Source organism: Aquarana catesbeiana, linkage group LG01 (assembly GCF_042186555.1).
Source record: "Aquarana catesbeiana isolate 2022-GZ linkage group LG01, ASM4218655v1, whole genome shotgun sequence".
Lineage (NCBI taxonomy): Eukaryota > Metazoa > Chordata > Amphibia > Anura > Ranidae > Aquarana > Aquarana catesbeiana.
The window spans coordinates 385,841,810-385,860,137 of NC_133324.1; positions in this window are offsets into that span (position 1 = coordinate 385,841,810).

The window sequence follows — 18,328 nt, forward strand, 5'->3', positions numbered from 1 at the left end:
GCAAATGCTTCCAATAATGCTCCCGCAAACCTACCTTAGAAGAATACACTCAATGTTCTTAAGATTTATTTGGAGAGGAAAAGTACCTTGATTAAAATTCACACAACTGATTAAAGCTAAAGGTAAAGGGGGATGGGGAGCACTAGATATCCGTAAATATGACGAAGCTATAGCGCTTGCTAGAGTAATAGATTGGGTTAAAGACAAAGCAGAAAAACACTGGGTAAAAATAGAAAATAAAATTAGTAACAGCCAATTGAATAAAATAATATGGATACCACCTCACTTAAGAAAATATAGCACTGATATGCACAAGATCACCAGACATGCACTAAATATATGGGAAACTCTACACAAAAGGGAACGCTGGGGGTTTAACTCACCTCTAATCCCACTCAAGGACTCAGATTATTTTGCACCAGGGAAAGGGGAGTGGTTTGGGGGGTGGCTATTGGATGAGAACATACAACTAAAAGATGTAATGGGTAAGGACAAAATATGTACATTCCAAGAGCTCAAAGATAGGAAAAATGTGTTAGTCATTAATACATGGCGGCACAATCAACTGAGACATTTTATAGACTCTCTACCGCAACCAATTAGATCAGTGGACAACCTACTCCCATTAGAGAAAATGTGTATAGATAAAGATAGGAGGGGCTTTTTCTCTCAGATCTACAAAATGTTAATAGAGCTGGGGAGCATAGAAGCCCCGGCTTTCTTGGAGAAATGGGAGAAGGAACTAGGAAGAAAGCTTACAGGCCCAGAAGTGTCACTGATTCTGAGGAGAGTCTCCACTACCTCGGTAAATTCTAAAATGTTAGAGCTAAACTTTAAATGTTTGGCTAGAATGTTTTTGACGCCGGACCGTATATATAAATTTCAAAACGAAACCTCACAATACTGTTGGAGAGGCTGTAATGAACTAGGGACAATGGCCCACATCTGGTGGTTTTGCCCGGAAATTAAGACATTCTGGAAGGAAGTAAGGGGATTTATTAAAGATATCACTAGAATCGACTTACCCGATGACCCCTGGGTCTGCCTATTCCATATGAGTGAAATGCCTACCAAAACCTTTTGCCACAGTACTGGCAAAGGAAAGAAAGACCCGCGATGAGGGATTGGTTCAACAAAATTAATGAGATCTTTAGTTTAGAATACTTAAGGTTTAGTGAAGGGATGAAAATGGTGGCCTTTGAATCAAAATGGAGAGTATGGGTAGAATTCAAGGAATCCCTAAGAGCTGTCGAGATATGGACTACCTAGCTTAGTTTATAGACACAGAGGGGTCGCTTAGCAGAATGGAGCCCCGGAGGCAGAAATAGGTGCAGACGAGAGGAGTCCGGAGGAGAAAGGGGGGGGGGGGTGACAGGTGGGGTATGGTCTCGGGGAAAGGGGGGGGGGTGGATAAAGGGGGGGATCAGGAGGTGGGATTTAACTGGAAATTTGTATAACAAATATTGCTTAGACTATCTCTGATGTGTTAACTTATGGAATTAAATTGCCACGATGATGTGATGAAAGAATGGGAAAAATTTGAATTTTTAATAATTGAAAAATTACTCCCAGGGAAAATACCTCGCTGATGTGGCAAAAAAAAGAAAAAAAAAGAAATGATGCTGTTATGGAAATCAGGCACACCGCCCACCGTCTTCACCTGGAGGAACACCCTAAACTCGGTACTACCTCTATATAAGATAGCATATATTAACAGGAATTGTCCGAGTAAATTTGACAAAATATGGTCCTCATGGATAGACTCCTGGGGATCTCTGTCATTGGAGGTCTCTCCACACAGCCCAGAAGCTGACCCTTAGCTTGGGGATGGGCAGACCATGGACCTGCAAGTGTTTGGGGGTGCTCCCCTCCCTTTCCTCCCCCCCTTCGCTCCCTTTCTCTCCCCCTCCCTTCTCCCTCCCCCTCCATATATCCTTTACATCCAGTTTAACCTGACTCGCATCCCTCGCCTACCCCCCCCCCTTACTCCCTTCCCCTTGGGGAAAACCCTTCCATTATAACCAACTCACTGGTTCGGGTGAGGGAGTTCTCCTGGTAATGACTTGCTAAATATAATACAGACTCTGTTGAAAGTTTGGTAGTTATTGACAATGCAGTTACCTGTAAATATAATTTCTGTAATCGTGCTAATTTCATGCTTTTTGTACATTATGCTGTAAACTGGCATGTGAACATTTTGGTTGCAATAAACTTTTGTTAAAAAAAATAGGCAAATTCCATCCACACCCACCACAGTATAAAACAAGACCACCTTTATGTGGGACACAAGCCAGGGGGATGCATGTTTGGGTTCTTCCAATAAAGTGGCATTGTTTAATTAAGTGGCAATTCGGCTCTTGCTGTCACTGAAACCTGCCTTTATGAAACCAACACTTCCCCCCGCTTCTCTCTCACATGGTGGCCTTCTCTGGACTCACTCCCCTAGACCTAGTGGACTCAAGGGAGGTGGAGTAGGAATCCTCCTATCCCAACAGAGCACCTTCCAGGGTTCTTCACTCTCTGCCCTTCTCATCATTTGAAGCTCACTGTATACCTCTAAAGTATCTCACAAAAGTGAGTACACCCCTCAAATTTTTGGAAATATTTTATTATATCTTTTTATGTGACAACACTGAAGAAATGACACTTTGCTACAATGTTAAGTTGTGAGTGTACAGCTTGTATAACAGTGCAAATTTTCTTTCCCCTCAAAATAACTCAACACGCAGCCATTAATGTCTAAACTGCTAGCAACAAAAGTGAGTACACCCCTAAGTGAAAATGTCCAAATTGGGCCCAAAGTGTCAATATTTTTTGTGGTCACCAGCACTGCCTTAACCCTCTTGGGCATGGAGTTCACCAGAGCTTCACAGGTTGCCACTGGAGTCCTCTTCCACTCCTCAATGACGACATCACAGAGCTGGTGGATGTTAGAGACCTTGCGCTCCTCCACCTTCCCTTTGAGGATGCCCCACAGATGCTCAATTGGGTTTAGGTCTGGAGACATGCTTGGCCAGTCCATCATCTTTACCCTCATCTTCTTTAGCAAGACAGTGGTCAACTTGGAGGTGTGTTTGGGGTCGTTATGTTGGAATACTGCCCTGCGGCCCAGTCTCCGAAGGGAGGGGATCATGCTCGGCTTCAGTATGTCACAGTACATGTTGGCATTCATGGTTCCCTCAATGAACTGTAGCTCCCTAGTGCCAGCAGCACTCATGCAGCACCAGACCATGACATTCCCACCACCATGCTTGACTGCAGGCAAGACACACTTGTCTTTGTACTCCTCACCTGGTTGCCGCCACACATGCTTGACACCATCTGAACCAAATAAGTTTATCTTGGTCTCATCAGACCACGGGACATGGTTCCAGTAATCCATATCCTTAGTCTGCTTGTCTTCAGCAACTGTTTGCAGGCTTCCCTGTGCATCATCTTTAGAAGAGGCTGCCTTCTAGGATGACAGCCATGCAGACCAATGTGATGCAGTGTGCGGCGTATGGTCTGCGCACTGACAGGCTGACCCCCCACCCCTTCAACCTCTGTCTCAAATGCTGGCAGCACTCATTCATCTATTTCCCAAAAATAGCCTCTGGATATGACACTAAGAACGTGCACTCGACTTCCTTGGTCGACCATGGCGAGGCCTTTTCTAAAAGGAACCTGTCCTGTTAAACCACTGTATGGTCCCGGCCACCATGCTGCAGCTCAGTTTTAAGGTCTTGGCAATCTTCTTATAGCCTAGGCCACCTTTATGTAGAGGAACAATACTTTTTTTCAGATCCTCAGAGAGCCCTTTGCCATGAGGTGCCATATTGAACTTCCTGTGACCAATATGGGAGAGTGAGACTGATAAATTGACCAAATTTAACACATTCACATCTGAGACCTTGTAACACTAACGTGTCACATGACAGGGGAGGGAAAATGGCTAATTGGTCCCAATTTGGACATTTTCACTTAGGGGTGTACTCACTTTTGTTGCCAGCGGTTTAGACATTAATGGCTGTGTGTTGAGTTATCTTCAGGGGACAGCAAATTTACACTGTTATATAGCTGTACACTCACTACTTTATATTGTAGCAAAGTTTCATTTCTTCCATGTTGTCACATAAAAAGATACAATAAAATATTTACAAAAATGTGAGGGGTGTACTCACTTTTGTGAGATACTGTATTTACTCCAATTTCCTTAACCACTTCCCACCTGGCCACTGCACATATACGGCTGGGTGGGAGCGCCTTCCTTCTGAGTGGACGTTCAGGAACGTCCATCAGAAGGAAGGGGATCGCACGCGCGCGTGCCCTCGGAGCGGCGCAATCCCCAATGCGCTCGTGTCACCCGGACACGGCACATCTCCGATCGGCAGGAGGGCTCTGTGATTGGCCCTCCTGATCACATGACGACTGTGTCCAATCACAGCCATCATGTGATGTAAACAGAGAGCTGGTTGCTAGCCGATCGGCTCTCCTTTCCTCACAGGGAAGTTGTCAGTGAAGAGAGGAGAGGGGATCGCTGCAGCCAGCCTGTGATCAGTGAGTATGAGCTGTTTTTTACAGCTTTTTACACACTGATCACCGGCCCAGTGTCCCCACACAATGTAAACACACAATGTCCCCTACATAGTGTCCCCAAAACACTGTTCCCACACATGTCCATACACGGTAAAAACACCTGTCCCACATATGTAACAGTAAAATCATATGTCCCAATGATCATCTGCACACATATGTACATGATCATCTGCGTACATATGTCCGTGATCACACAAACCAATTATTATACACTTAACTGGGTTTTTTTTTTACCAAAGACATGTAGCAAAATACATTTTGGCATACGTTTATGACAAAATTTGATTTTATTGGATTTCTTTTAAAACAGAAAGTAGAAAATATTGTTTTTTTTTTAATTTCCGGTCTTTTTTCGTTTATACCGCAAAAAATAAAAAACTGATTTGTGAATAAATACCACCAAAATAAAGCTCTATTTGTGTCAACAAAATGATAAAAATTTCATTTGGGTACAGTGTTGCATGACTGCACAATTCTTATTGAAATTGCAAGAGCGCTGAAAGCTGAAAATTGGCCTGGGAAGGAAGGGAGTGAAAGCGCCCAGTATTGGAGTGGTTTAGAATTGCTGTGATCTACTGGCCCCCTGGACCGGTATCAACATTCCTTGCTGATTTAAACCTTTAACTCTCTACTCCATCCGCCACTGCCTCCACCCACTAACTCACACACTGCCCAGGATCGCCAATCACGTCAAGTATAAGATTGATTCAATTCGTGATGGAAAGCTCCACTCTACTGATATCACCCCCACTTAACATCCCATGTCCACAGGTACAATCAACACTCCCCTGCTACTTAAGACAAGGTTGCTAAACTTATTTCTAATGCCCACCTAACCACCTATCCACTGGACCCAGTTCTCTCTCAAATACTATGGTAACCCCCTGACTCTATCCTACACTGTCTAACCCACACCTTCAATCTCTCCCTCTCTTCTGGCATCCTCTCGTCATCTGAAGAATAAGTAATATTGATTTATTGATGTCACACAAGAGATAACACACAAGTTATCAGCAAAATAGGTCTCGTGCTAGATGCAAATCCACCAACATGCAAAACAATGTTTGTATTTGCATGAAAACATATTTCCTGTTCAAAGTACAAAGGGAGTTTGTATTAATTTAGGTTATAGAGTAAACATTGCTTTACATTGCAGGCATTTACTTATATATAACACATACAGTACATGTATTAAAAAAGGAGTCTATAGCATTTTTGTGGTGGGCTTAAATTGCATCTGAAGCCAAAATTTTTCTTTCTGATTTGGATAGAATATAAAAGGGTTAAACCCTTTGTCAAAATTGTATCTCTGGTGGTGTCCCTGCTAGGGAGATTCACCCTTTTTTCTGTCCTAGTAAGTATTGTCTCCAGTAAAAGAAGTTATGGGAAATGCCCCCCAAAAAGTTACCAGAACAGCAGGAATTTTAAGAGACATATGTGAGAGCAGGTAGTAAGGAGTTATGTGCATGGCTTAATGATATGTGTGTGGCTAAGTGGGCATGGTTTAAAGGCTGGCCATAAATGACTTAATAAAAGCAAATGATGCTCTCAATCTTGAGTATCACTTGCAAGCAGGGGCGTTGCTAGGTCTGAAAAAGATCTGGGGCTAGAGCCCATAGCAGCAAATAAAGAAAGTCATACGCTCAGAGAGGGGGTGAGAGAGAGGGGGTGGATAAAAGGGGGTGAAAGAGAGAGAGGGGGTGGCTGAGAGACCCCCTAGCCCTGCCTGCAGTCCCTACTGTCCCAGCCCCTGTCTGTGTGGGTAGGTGTGTGTGATCCACCTACCTCCCGCCCGTCCTCGATCAGCCTGTCTTCTTCCTGTTCCATGCCAGTCAGAGTGAGCTAGGAGAGGAGGTTGGATGAGTGCAGGCTCTGGGAGGCACTGGGGATGCTGCTCAGGGTGGCGGTGAGGTCTCGTCTTCTAGCACTCCCTCCTGGGCTCTTCCCAGCTGCCCATGCCTCCCCATCCCCATGCTGCTGCTCTGCACCCCACTGCCACCAGACGATCCGATGCAGTCCACGACTTTGCTCCTTAGGCCCCAGGAGCATTAGCACAGAGGAGGAGGAAGTGGAATCCTCCTACGCTTTGAATGCTGGGCAGGGAGGGAGTTGCGGCCGTGACGTCACTGGTTGCTAGACGCTAGGTGGCTCTAGCAACCAATGGCCAAGAATAGAGACAGGTGGAAGCGGGGGCGGAGCCGGAGCCAGCGCGCAGAGCCAGAGCTAGCGCTACCACGGCTCAGTCCACCCCTGTCGTCTGCATTCCGGACCAGGACATACATGCTAAATGCACCCACCAGGTAAGAGACCCTGGATTTTGGGCTCCAAATTTGGGGCTATAGCCCAAATAGCCACCCCCTAGTGACGCCACTGCTTGCAAGCATTGGGGTATCTGTGAACTAATTCTCAAGCAGTAGTAGCTTCTCAATATTGTACAGGGAGCCTTTTTTTAAAAATCCCATTGCAAAAGGTCCCAGTCTTTCACCATTCTATGAAGAAAATAGAAGAATCTTGGTGAGCCACTGTCACTGTGGTGTAAGGAATGCAGTGTGTCCCTGTACTTATTCCAGTTGTGTGAGGATTGGATTAGGGACATACAGTACCTGCCGGTTTATGGCCTGCGTAAAAGCCAGATTCAGAGTGCGGGTTATCAATTGTGAGTGGAGAAAACTGTGTTTTTGGTTTTCTTTGGATGTTGGTGTTCCTGGTTTTGATATTTTTTAAAGAGTTTGGGGAGGGAAGAAATCTCTAACACAGTGATCAGGTCTTGCAGGAGACCAGAAGGCTGTGAGTGCAGGTATGCACAGCCTTTATAATGACAGGCTTGGGCAAAGGTTAGGATGCCCATTAGGAGGCAGGTATGCTCCACCCGAAAGCCAGGAGGTCTTAAACTAGGAGACAGGAGATCTATTGATGGGTGCCAGGAGCTTTCCCTATCGAGAGGTCAATGCAGAGGGTGCATTTGAATGGTGCATGTGCTGTATTTGAGCACAGTAGGTACTATGAACCAGTCTGAGTGACCAACCTGTAGGTCTGAAGTAGAAACCTGAGCAGCAGGGCTGCAAGAGAGATAGAGAGATCCATGAGGCTAATCAGTATTTATTTACCTGTTTTTATGTTTTTGTTTTTTTCCTTGCATGGGCAACTGTTTACTGTGCTGGGCTTTTCGTTTGATTTAAATAAAAGTGAGCTGCACAACCCTAAAACAGACTGGCATGGACTAACTGAAAATGCTCAACACCACTAAGGTAATACTCCAAAGATCACAATACGAAAGATTAATTATAGTATAAAAGTAGATTTTCAAGTACTTGTCGATGATCAGAGGCTTACACATTTTATTCTGTTAGACCCTCACCCCTTTTCATAGTTATAGCGGAACTCCAGAAATTGCAGCACCTTTAAAATATGCTGGTTTATAAAGATTTAAGTCTAATAAGGTGTACTCCATCTCATGGAATGATATTTTTTATTTACTTACATTCTTACTGAACATTGGGAGCACAGTTTCTTATGGTGCTTCAACACTGGACCTTATGGTCTCCAATACAGCAGCCAGTGGGGTATTTTGGTTTTGTGCTGCCCTAGGCAAGACTAAAATCAGGCGCCCCCCCATCTGAATTTGCCACACCCCTTCCTGTTTAAGGCCCACCTCTTCATCTGTAAACTCCACCCCTTCCTCTTTAGGCCCCACCTTTTCTTATTAGAGCTCCACCTCAGGAGTTGGTCAGAGACTGCAGACATACTATAGGAGCTGGTCAGAGACTGCAGACATGATACAAGAGATGGTCAGAGACTGCAGAAAAGATACAGGAGGCAGTCAGAGACTGCGGACAAGATACAGGAGACAGTCGGAGACTTCGGACATGATACAGGAGATGGTCAGACTGCGGACATAATACAGGAGATGGTCAGAGGCTGCGGACATGGTCAGGGGCTGCAGACATGGTCAGGGGCTGCAGACATGGTCAGGGGCTGCAGACATGGTCAGGGGCTGCAGACATGGTCAGCATCCTTCTTCTAATATATTTTCCGGTTATTATTATTATACAGGATTTACGCAGCGCTTTACAACATTAGGGCAGACAGTACAAGTACAATACAATTCAATACAGGAGGAATCAGAGGGCCCTGCTCGTTAGAGCTTACAATCTAGGAAGGAGGGTCAAGTTATACAAAAGGGAAATAGCTGTGAGGGATGAGCTAATGGAGAAAATAGTGCAGTTGTTAGATGGAGGCAGGATAGGCTTCTCTGAAGAGGAAAGTTTTCAGGGATCACCTAAAAGTGGATAAATTTGGAGACAGTCTGACAGATTGGGGTAGGGAATTCCAGAGGATGGGCGAGGCTCGGGAGAAGTCCTGGAGGCGGATATGGGAGGAGGTGATGAGGAAGCTAGAGAGCAGGAGGACTTGGGAGGAACGGAGAGGGCGATTAGGTTGGTATTTTGAGACTAGGCTAGTGATGTAGCTGGGGGCAGAGTTGTAGATGGCTTTGTAACTTATTGTTAGTATCTTGAATTTAATTCATTGGGTGAGTGGTAGCCAATGGAGGGATTGGCAGAGAGGGGTAGCAGACACTGAGCGGTTTGTAAGGTGGATGAGTCTGGCAGCAGCATTCATGATGGACTGAAGAGGGGATAGTCTATTTAAAGGTAAGCCAATGAGGAGGGAGTTGCAGTAGTCGAGGCGAGAGATAACCAGAGAGTGAATCAGGAGCTTTGTGGTTTCATTGGTTAGAAAGGGACGTAGTTTAGAGATGTTGCGGAGGTTGAGGCGGCAAGCTTTGGAAAGTGATTGGATGTGGGGCCGAAAGGAAAGTTCAGAATCCAGGATAACACCTAGCACCCTGACATGTGGGGACGGGTGGATGGTTTTGCCATTGCTCTTGACAGACAAGTCAGGGGAAGAGGCACGTGGGGGAGGAAATAGTATAAGCTCGGTTTTGGACAAGTTGAGTTTGAGGAAGTGGTGTGACATCCATACAGATATGTCAGTTAGTTAGTGATGCGTGAGGAGACTGATGGAGTGAGTTGAGGGGTGGAGAGATAGATTTGTGTGTCGTCAGCATAGAAATGATATTGAAAGCTGTGAGAGGCTGACCCAGGTTATCATTACTTACATAATACATCACTGTGACCGTCCCCTCCGCCGAGCCTAGCCAAGCCGACGTGAGTCAAGACCGCCCGCCTGAGCATAGCCGAGCATAGCCGAGGTGAGTTGAGCGGGGACCGCCCCCCCTTGCCCGAGCATAGCCTAGCACAGCCGAGGTGAGCTGAGCGGGGACCGCCCCCCCCAAGCACAGTCGAGGTGAGCAGAGGGGGGACCACCCCCCGCCCGAGCATAGCCTAGCACAGCCGAGGTGAGCTGAGCGGGGACCGCCCCCCCCAAGCACAGTCGAGGTGAGCTGAGCGGGGACCACCCCCCCGCCCGAGCATAGCCGAGCACAGCCGAGGTGAGCTGAGCGGGGACTGCTCCCCCGCCTGAGCACTGCCGAGCACAGCACAGCCGAGGTGAGCTGAGACCGCCCCTCTGCTCGAGCCAAGTCCAGCGGGGGCCGCCGAGCCCAGCCAAGCACAGCACAGCTGAGGTGAGCTGAGACCGCCCCTCTGCTCGAGCATAGCTGAACCCAGCCGAGTGGGGACCGCCCCCCCCCCCATAGCTGAACCCAGCCGAGTGGGGACCGCCCCCCCCCCCCCCCCCCCCGCCTGAGCACAGCCGAGCCCAGCTGTGCAATATGGCACCCTGGAGGCATTCTAAACAGAGATTAAAGAAATGTGGGTGTCAGGATTCAGCAGCTGAGACCAGATATATGTAGCTACATCAAGAAAAGCTGGGACTAGACCATGTATCTTTAACTTCCTCCCACCCGGCCACTGTACATAAACGGCCAGGTGGGCCTTTCCTCGTTCTGAGTGGACATACAGGAACGTCCCTCAGAATAAGTGCCCGCAGCGTGGCCCGAGGCCATGCTGCAGCGCGATCCTGCGATGTCTGTGATCACAGCATACAGCCAAGATGGGATCGGGATATGTGCACTGTGATTGGCCCTCCCGATCACGTGACGGCTGTGTCCAATCACAGCCTTCACAGTGTAAACAGAGACGTGTGTCTCTGTGACAGTTCTCTCCGCTGAGATCAGTGAGAGCTCAGTGGGGGAGTAGGGCCAGATTAACATAGGGGCTATTGGAGCCGGAGAAGTAAGGCCCCTTCCTCAATATAGGCCCATACCAGTGGCTTATGAATATCTGTGTGCCATCCCGAAGGAAGAGGAGCCTCTGTGCACTGCACACATGGAGGAGACACGTGTCAGCCGCTACAGCCGAGTCCTGTTTCTGCCGATGCCTGCCTCCTATCACAGGATCTTTTACACTCACACAGATCCTCAGTGTCCGGTGTTCTGTTGATATGTGCCCGAGCATGCGCATATATCTCCCAAATTTTTGAGATGGTAACAAGAGACACCAATTAGCAAAAGTATGTAGGCATAAGGCACACCCCCTTAAAGCAGAATTATACAAAAAATTGATTGCACCCACTAGTGCTTTTTTTTTAGCACTACTATTCCTTTATATTGACTTTTGGTATTTACAAATGCAGACATTTAGAAATTGGATGAAAGGTTTAGCACTGGGACAGTCCCTTGAAATCAGGGACAGTTGGGAGCTATGTGCGCAGAACAGAAGGGCACTCCAGCTGAGTTGCCGATCAGCTGGAGTGACGTCCCATAGCGCATGCGCACATCGTAGGAGCCTTTTTTCGATGGGCGATACCATTTCTCGGGCACAATTGAAAGCTATGCAAACAGCATAGGGACACCATATTTGTCGTATTGTGCCTCGCATAGTTTTCAATTGTGCCCGTGAAATGGTATCGCCCATTGAAAAAAGCCGGAGTGCCTTTCCGTTCTGCGCATGCGCAGGCACTTTTCGACAGAGGGCATAAAACCGATCGAACACCGGGAGCTGCAGGCAGCTGATGTCATCTCAACCATCAGGAGCCCGGGAGGAAGGAAATCTCCCATGCTGTTGAGATGAGGTTAGTAAACTTATTGGTGAGGGAGGATTGTGTAGAAACTGACCAGGGGGGGTGTAATGATTGTGCTAGGGGACAAACTGCTGCTCCCCACCCTGTAATGTGCTCTCTTGTGCCCACCATGTCATGTGTTGTGCCATGAAGTGCCCACCATGTCATGTGCTGTGCCATGAAGTGCCTACTATGTGATGTGCGGTGCCCACCATGTCATGTGCAGTGCCATGAAGTGCCCACTATGTCATGTGCAGTGCTCACTATGTCATGTGCTGTGCCCACCATGTCATGTGTTGTGCCATGAAGTGCCCACCATGTCATGTGCTGTGCCATAAAGTGCCCACTATGTCATGTGCAGTGCCCACTATGTCATGTGCTGTGCCATGAAGTACCCACTATGTCATGTGCAGTGCCTAATATGACATGTGCAGTGCCATTAAGGGCCCACTATGTCATGTGCAGTGCCCACTATGTCATGTGCTGTGCCATGAAGTGCCCACCATGTCATGTGCTGTGCCATGCAGTGCCCACGTCATGTGCAGTGCCCACTATACCATGTGTTGTGCCATGAAGTGCCCACTATGTGATGAGCAGTACCCACCATGTCATGTGCAGTGCCATTAAGCGCACACTATGTCATATGCAGTGCCATGAAATGTCCACTATGTCATGTGCAGTGCCCGCCATGTCATGTGCAGTGCCCACCATGTCATGTGCAATGCCATAAAGTGCCCACTATGTCATGTGCAGTGCCATGACGTACCCACTATGTCATGTGCTGTGCCATGAGGTGCCCACTATGTCATGTAAAGTGCCCACAATGTCAAGTGCTGTGCCAACCATGTCATGTGCTGTGCCATGAAGTGCCCACCATTTCATGTGCTGTGCCACAAACTGCCCACCATTTCATGTGCAGTGCCCACTATGTCAAGTTAAGTCCAATGCAGTGCCCACCATGTCATGTGCAGTGCCCACTATGTCATGTAATGTGCCATGAAGTGCCCATTATGTCATGTGCAGTGCCCACTATGCCATGGGCTATGCAATTCAGTGCCCACCATGTCATGTGCTGTGACATGCAGTGCCCACCATGCCATGTGCAGTGCCCACTATGTCATGTGCTGTGCCGTGAAATGCCCACCATGTCATGTGCTATACCTACCATGTTGTGCTGTGCCATGCAGTGCCCACTATGTAATGTGCAGTGCCCACCATGTTGTGCTGTGCCATACAGTGCCCACCATGTCGTGCAGTACCCACCATGTCATGTGCTGTGCCATGCAGTGCCACCCATGTAATGTGTAGTGCCCACCATATCATGTGCTGTGCCTTGCAGTGCCCATGTAATGTGCCATGCAGTGCCCACCATGAGGCAGCACATGCCATGGTGGGCACAACACAGCAATTTACACGGTGGGCACTGCATATGACATGGTGGGCACCGCATGGAACATCACATGACATGGTGGGCACTACACACTGCATAGTGGGCCCTACATGTAATGTTCAGTGCCCACCATATCATGTGCTGTCCCATGCAGTGCCCACTATGTTGTGTTGTGCCTTGCAGTGCCCACCATATAATGTGCCTTGCAGTGCCCACCATGTAATGTGCAGTGCTCACCATGTTGTGCTGTGCCTTGCAGTGCCCACTATATCATGTGCTGTGCCATGCAGTGCCCACCATGTGTAGTGCCCACCATGTGTAGTGCCCACCATGTCATATGATGTGTCCACCGTGTAAATTGCTGTGCAGTGCCCATCATGTCATGTGCTGTGTTGTGCCTACCATGTAATGTGCTGTACATACTATGTAAAGTGCTGTGCAGTGCTCACCATTTAATGTGCTGTGCCCACCATGTAATGTGTTGTGCAGTGCCCACCATGTCATGTGCTGTGCCATGCAGTGCCCGCCATGTCATGTGGTGTCATGCTGTGCCCACCATGCCATGTGCAGTACCCACCATATAATGTGCTGTGCAGTGCCCACGTGCAATGTGCTCAGCTTTGCCCGCCATGTCACGTGCTATGTCCACCATATAAGGTGCTGTGTCCATCATGTGCATGTGCTTTGTTGTGCCCACCATGTAATGTGCTGTGTTGTGCAGTACCAACCATGTCATGTGCTGTGTCCACCATATAATGTACTGTGCACACCACGTAATGTGCTGTATTGTGCAGTGCCAACCGTGTAATGTGCTGTGCCTACCATGCAATGTGCTTTTCCATGTTCACCATGTAAAGTGCTGTATCCATGTATCCACCATGTAATGTGCTGTGCCCACCATGTAATGTATCGTGCTTTGCTCCCCCCATGTAACATACTCTGCTGTGCCACCCATGTAATGTATTGTGCTATTACCCCCCCCCTCATTGTAATGTACTATGCTGTGCCCCCCACAGAATCACCCCTCACTCTCTCTCACCCTCTCTCTAGCTCTCTCTCTCTCTTTCACCCCCCTCCTCTCTCGCCCCCTCTTTTTCACCCCATTCTCTCTCTCTCACCCCATTCACCCCCCCCCACTCCTTTCACCCCCCTCTCTCCCCCTTTTTCTCAACGCCTTTCTCTCTCGTTCACCCTCTTCTCTCTCTCCCGCCCCTCCCTCTCATCCCCTCTCCATAACCCCGTTCTCTCTCTCTCACCCCCTCTCTTTAATTTAATTTGTTTTAACAAATAAAATTTGCGTTTTATTTTCATAAAAAGGCCCACCAAAATATTCAGCACCAGGCCCATGATGATCTTAGTCCAGCCCGGGGGGGGGGGGGGGGGGAGCGGGGGAATCTGCAAGCCCCCCATGTACGCATACATAAACAGTGATCGCACCACACATGTGAAGTATCACCGCGAACGTCCGAGCGAGAGCAATAATTGTAGCATCAGACCTCCTGTGTAACTCTAAACTGGTAATCAATAAAAGCTTAAAAAAAGCGTCGCCTATGCAGATTTTTAAATACCGAAGTTTGGCACCATTTCACAAGCGTGCGCAATTTTAAAACGTGATATGTTTGGTATCCATTTACCCGGCACAGCACCATATTTTATATTTTACTGAAAATGTGGGTAGTATATTGTCTCTGTATGCATTGAAATTCATAAAATGTATTTATGGGTTAGTGTGTAAACGTGTATTAGAAAAACTGCTGCACAAATACCGTGTGACATAAAAATTTGCTATAACCTTGCTATAAAAAAATATAATGTTTGGGAGTTCTAAGTAATTTTCAAGCAAAAATACAGATTTTTACTTGTAAACAAAAAGTGTCAGAAAAAGGCCTGGTCTTTAAATGGCTAAAGGGGCTTTTTGAATGTTGCGCTTCTCTATGTGGCCAGACTGTGAAAAAGTCTCACACATGTGGTATCGCCATACTCAGGACGTGTAGCAGAATGTGTTTTGGGGGGTATTTGCAAGTATTGCAAGTATGCATATGCTGTATGAGAAATAACTTGTTAAATTTAAATTTTTGTGAAAAAATAAATAATAATTTCTTACATTTTCCAAAGAATTGTGGGAAAAAATGACAACTTCAAAAAACTTGTATTGCTTCTTACTAAATACTTTGGACTGTCTACTTTTCAAAAAGGGGTCATTTGGGGAATATTCGTACTGTCTTGACATGTTAGGGCCTCAAGAAATGATAGGCCCTCAGTACATTAGGTGTGATCAATTTTCATAGTTACATAGTAGTTGAGGTTGAAAAAAGACACAAGTCCATCAAGTCCAACCTATGTGTGTGATTATGTGTCAGTATTATATTGTATATCCCTGTATGTTGCGGTCATTCAGGTGCTTATCTAATAGTTTCTTGAAGCTATCGATGCTCCTCGCTGAGACCACCGCCTGTGGAAGGGAATTCCACATCCTTGCCGCTCTTATGCCCCGTACACAAGGTCGGACTTTGTTCGGACATTCCGACAACAAAATCCTAGGATTTTTTCCGACGGATGTTGGCTCAAACTTGTTTTGCGTACACATGGTCGCACAAAGTTGTCGGAATTTCCGATCGCCAAGAACGCGGTGACGTCAAGCACGTACGACGAGACTAGGAAAGGCCAGTTCAGAACCAAGCGCGCCACCCTTTGGGCTCCTTTTGCTAATCTCGTGTTAGTAAAAGTTTGGTGAGAGACAATTCGCGCTTTTTCAGACTCGTGGCTTTCAGATCGTTTTCTGCCGTTCAGTTTGTGCTTGTGGGTTTGTATCTGCTCTTCAGTGCGTGCAGCAAGTTCTGTGTGACTTTAATAAGTCATTGTATTCTTGTTCGTTCGTTACTGTTTTTCAGGTCGCTCTTCACAGGCCTTGCTGTTCTTCAGTGCGTTCTGTTACTTCGTTCTGAGCAGCCGACCGTTTTCTAGCCATGTTGCGTATGCGTAGTCCTCGTAGAGTTCGTGCTGTGCGGGGGCTTGGTGTTGGGGTCCTGACCTTGACACAAGTCCAGTCCATGAACAGGGTGGGGAGGAGTTCATGGACCAAGAATTGGTTGCTTCAGCGTGACCAGTTCTCTCATATGCCTTTGCTCCGTGAGATCCGTGACAATAATCCTCATGATTTCAGGAACTTTCTCAGGATGACGGACCCCGTGTTTCACCGTCTGTTGGCTTCGCTGACCCCTTATATTAGCAGGCAGGATACCTGCATGAGGCAAGCCATCACTCCGGAGCAGAGGCTTGTCGCTACCCTGCGGTACTTGGCGACAGGGAGAAGCCTGCAGGACTTGAAGTTCTCGACAGGCATCTCCCCCCAGGCTCTGGGGATCATTATCCCAGAGACCTGTTCTGCCATCATCCAGGTCCTACAGAAGGAGTATATGAAGGTAAGATTTTTATCCTTTTATATCACATTTTATTGTATTGAATGTTTGCTAATATATTGTATTTCTTTCCTTCATACATATTTGCCCTTCAATAACCTCCCCAGCATGGTGTCTCCTGGCCCTATATTCACCTCATGTAGTCACTTAACAATGTATTTTATCAGCTCCATAGTACTGCTTTACCCCAAACACCCCCTAAAATGTTTGGAAATGTTATTTTTTCTTTAAATTCAGGCAGAGTGCCAGAGGCTTATTTTTTGTGGTGTCCCCAAATAATTTTTAGTAACCCTCCCTCCCCCAACTGCTAACTCAGCTGATCCCAATTCTCTATCTATCCTCAATCCTCTGCTGACTTTGCAAAACCCATAATACACACTATACCCATCTCTTTTGTGCTCAGATTTATGGATGAATTCCCCAAAGCATGTAGTGCAAGGGCCTGCCTGTATACTTTCAAATGGTACTGTTTAAAGTTTTTGTATTCTATTATTATCTTGATAGGTAATAGCGGAATGTCCAAATGTCCTCAAATGTGTACAATGTGTATTTATATCTTGGTATTATGACACTTCTTTCCTGTCCAGTGGGCTGCCAATAGTGTAACTAAGGAGGGGCTGTTCCAAGTAATACCCATTATTTAGGCATTCATCTCTCAATGAAGTGAAGAGGGTTACCTGTCCAAGATTTCCACACACCCCATAATGTTAGAAATGGCCCATGAGAGGGGGGGGAATATGATAGGTGTACCTTATACTTTGGCGTTGTTAAATTCCCCTTAATAAATGCTATATGGAGGTTGACCCATAATGTTTGTGCCTAATCTGCTTGCCATGTTTCTGAGCAAAAATAGTAATTTTTTATTTTTTCCCTCAACAGTTTCCTTCCACACCACAGGAATGGCAGACTGTGGCCTTCCACTTTGCCCAGCGGTGGGACTTTCCTAACTGCGGAGGGGCAATTGATGGGAAACACGTCCACATCGTCCCACCACCCAACTCGGGGTCGTACTATTTCAACTATAAGGGGTTCAATAGTATAGTGATGTTGGCGGTGGTGTCGGCTAATTACGACTTCTTGTATGTGGATGTGGGGAAGAATGGCCGGATGTCCGATGGTGGAGTCATCGCCCAGACGGAGTTCTACAGGCGTCTCCAGAATGGCAGCTTGGACTTGCCAGCTCCAGAGGACAATGTGGAAGGACTCCCATTCGTGTTCGTTGCTGATGAAGCGTTTGCACTGGGGGACCACCTGATGCGGCCATTCCCGATGAGGACCCTCACCCCGGAACAGAGGGTTTTTAATTACCGGCTGGCCAGAGCCCGAAGAGTGGTGGAGAACACATTTGGAATCCTGGCCAGCCGGTTCCGACTATTTATGACACCCATCCATATGGTGGAGTATAAACTGAACCATATTATACTGGCGTGCTGTATTCTCCATAACTTTTTAAGGAAACATTCGGCCAACTATGCTGGCTCAGTTGGGCCTGAGGCTGGAATGATACATGAAACCACACTGACGGCGCTTGAAAGCGGCCGTCCTGGCTTGCCCTCCCTGAGTGTCCGTGATGTCCGGTTACGCTACCTGGAGTTCTTTGCGGGTAGGGGGGCCATCAATATGCCAGCAAATATGTGAAGCCTTTTTATAATAAAAAACAAAAAGAAATTCTTTGTGGACATGTACTGCTTGTGTTTGTTTTAGCTGACCCTGACAGAAATGTGTTGAATGAGACAATAATCCACACATTCTTGATTGACCAACTTTTTTATACCTGCACAATCACATGTGCATTTACCAAAGGTTTTTAAAACAAACCAACATGTTTGTTGTATAACAATTTTTGGGGTGGCATTATCAAAAATAGAAATGTCCATTTATGATAAAACAGGCCTGTGTAAAACCAACAAGAAAGACAAAA